At 33.4% G+C, this 3,438-nt stretch overlaps 1 protein-coding gene across 1 annotated transcript in view; it reads right to left on the bottom strand.

The window, feature by feature from the left end:
- LOC107666002 (voltage-dependent calcium channel subunit alpha-2/delta-2-like) overlaps window positions 1-3,438 on the bottom strand; it is a 256,052-nt gene that overhangs the window by 231,629 nt on the left and 20,985 nt on the right. The window lies entirely within an intron of this gene.

The following is a 3,438-nucleotide window of genomic DNA, read 5'->3' as shown; positions in this document are numbered from 1 at the left end:
TAAGTTCCGTCATCTGTCATCGCGTTATAAGCGCGGAACCTGCGGGAATGAGTACAACTGTTATTAATAGCCGCAATCCTGCGCCTGAAATTCAAGCTCTGCTCTGTGTTCTCTGCTAATAACCCGACTGTGATGGCGTGTTTCAAAATTAAGTTATTTTATCGGCGAATCGGTTTTGAAAATGACCGATACCGATAATCATAAAAATGCTTAATATCGGCGACGATAATCGGCCAGGCCGATAATCGGTCGACCCCTAATTTGATTTCAGCTAGTTCCAGAGGCCACATTTTAAATTTTATTTTAATTTGAAATATTAAAAAACTAAAACTACAAGTGAAATAAACAAAGTGAAAAAAAAAACTGATTAAAAAAAAGAGACAAAAATCACACAACAACACTGCAATCACAACAAAAAGTTAAACTTTAAGTAAGATTAAAATGAAAAATATAAAAAAAATTCAAAATATTAATAAAAACATAAAAGCATCACAATGACACTAAAATAACACTGGTTTAGATATGCTAACTGAATTCAGATTTTTGGTGTTTCCTACTTTAAGTTCAACAGATTTCATGACTTTTGTTAAATTATTTTATTGTTAATGTTACAGTACAACTGTGTATACATATTATTGTGTATACATAGTTGTTTAATAACAAAATGTTATTGTATATCACATAAAATTAACAGGAATCAATTAATGATATAGAGTATGTTAGAATAGCTGTGCAGCATGTCAAAAATAGAAGTGTCAAATTACCAGCTTTGATGATTAAAATGCGATTTAGTTTGGTCGTGTTGTGATGCACTGCTCATATTCAGTACAGACACTACTGTATGTTTAACGCTATTCTTCTTGCAAGCAGTGGTATTTTTACTTCAGGACAAGCAAATCTAGTTCATACTTCTATCTGAATCAGAGAATAGCATGCATTCTGCAGCTCTTTCTAAACTTTTTCTTGACTCAGTGTCTATTTTCTGTCTTTTACACAAAACACACAACAGTCCAGGTGTCCAAACACCCAACAAACACATGCACGAACACACACAGCTGGCTTCAGAGAGAGAGAAAAAATTATTAAACAAGAAAGAGATAAACTTAGGACAAGGCATAAAATATGCAGATGACTGGCCCAACATGAGCTGTCATAACCTTGAAGAGGAGCCCAGAAACGGCCACACGAGTGTGTTCTATATATAGCCGCGCTACTGAACTAAGTGTAGTTTGTTAGGGAGTGTGTGTGGGAGTAAAGCTGTACGACTGCTTATCTAACATCACTGACTAAAGACACAGAGAGAGACGGAAATAGAAACAGAGAGAGAAAGAAAAGGAGCAGCGCTTTCAACGTCCGTTATATTTAATTTCCAGAAGTCTGACCAGAAATCAGGATGGAAATGATGCAACTGAAAGGATGTTCATGCATCTCAGGAGTTCCCAAACTCTTTTTGTCAGCTGAATCTCTTTAATCTATATTATTTAGTTGGAAAATGTTAGCTTCCCAGCACATACACAGCAAGAATGTTTTGTCAAGTAAAACAAAATGTGCTTCACATGGTAGCATATAAATTGACTGGTTTTATTCGAGTCAAAAATATTCCAAAAGACCAAATCAACCCGACTACTATACTTTACACCAGTCTTTCTCTATCCGGATTTCGCTCTCGAATAGCCAGGAGGTCTGTGGGAAATTTCTGAATTGTAAACAAAAATATCACTGTAAAACTAATTTTCTGTTTCCAACAACCTGGATTCTATAAGTATATTTCCCATTGATTTTTTTGTCCATAGATATACCTAAACATTTGGTTAACATTATATATTTATTTATTTACTTTTATATTTATGCTATCTAATTATAAACATTGTTTTTAAAGGCTATATATGCATGCATATATATATATATATATATATATATATACATACATATATATACACACACACACACACACACACACATTATTATTAGTAGTAGTAGTAGTAATGCACTTTTTAATAAAAATAAATAAAATGCCATGGTTTATAAATTAATTAAAATGATTAACAATAGAAAATACATGATCTCATGTGGCATAAGATATGAAAGTATACTGTTCACTCACTCTTTTCCATATACTTTTCAAAAATGTAATTTATCAAAGAATTTCAAGCTTTAAACCAAACTAACAGGCTCCCAGAAAAATCACAACATTAAAATGTTTTATTTAATTTATTAAATTTTTTATTTGAAGCAAAAAAGTATCAGAAAATCTGAAAAAAGAAGAAACTAAATGTACAAGCATTTGAAAAAATCTAATCAGTAAAGAATGTAAAACCACAAAAAAAAAAAACTAAACTAAAGAGTTTTAACTAAACTTATATTAATTTTCATTTTTAAAAGACATAACACTATATTTGGACACAATACTATATATTTACTCAAAATTCACTCCAAAAAAAAAACAGGAAATTTATACTCAGAAGTTCACATTCAGCCAAACAGGTAAAGATAACAGTCGATACTGATCCTCTCAAAATGGCCAATGTCATCAGATTCTATCACTAGTCCTAACCATGTTTACGGAGTTTATCTATCCAGAGGTCTGAATAACATCTGCTATCTGAATTTTCGCTATGGTTAAATATTTGCATTCAGCTTGCGTTAAGATAGTGATCTTTCTGATTCGTTCTTTCTCCATTTCTCTCCTTCTCTCCATGCCAAATATTTCCAACTCACCTGCTTGCAATTTTTCAAACAAAATGTATTCAAGATTGTTGCACGCTGAATGCGGCAGGTCCGTTCTATTTACTTTCTCCAAAATAACTTTGAGAAGCAAAAAAATGCTTAGAATTAATTTGCAAGACTTTGTTCCCCAGAAAGGGTGGGAAAAGAATATCGGAATAAACTGGGCATGAAGAAGAAAGAGAGAGTGACGAAGGAAAGCAATCTTGTTAGCAGGCCACCATAGCCCAGGGAAGATTTCTATCAGATGCACATATAGGGAGAGGCATTCATTTAGAAAATGGCTTTTTCTGCACATGCTGGGCCATTTAGCACTCCCTGTGACGACTCCTGTTTGGGCCGGAGATAAATGCGGTTTCACAGACTCACTGCACACACACACACACACACACACTCACACTCAGACCACAGACTCAGCAACCTCCAGCTACTGAGAGTGCAAACACAGACTTGCATGAATTCAGTGTCCCAAACTGATTTTCTAAAAGACACACACACATATACGAATGGACAAATTAAAATATATTTTGCCCTCGCAAATAACTGAGAATGTTTAGCCTCCCTATCAGTTACTCTGCTGTGTATGCCAGCAGAATATATTTAATGCTAACAAACAAAAACTGCCAGCGCTTGAAAATGGAAATAGCCTGAGATACGATTTACTGGAAATAATTTGTTAATATTTAAAAATATATTTAAAATGGTATATATATA

Source organism: Sinocyclocheilus anshuiensis, unplaced genomic scaffold, assembly GCF_001515605.1.
Source record: "Sinocyclocheilus anshuiensis isolate Anshui unplaced genomic scaffold, SAMN03320099.WGS_v1.1 scaffold447, whole genome shotgun sequence".
NCBI lineage: Eukaryota > Metazoa > Chordata > Actinopteri > Cypriniformes > Cyprinidae > Sinocyclocheilus > Sinocyclocheilus anshuiensis.
The sequence above is the reverse complement of the archived record's forward strand: the minus strand, read 5'-3'. Positions and strand labels throughout refer to the sequence as shown.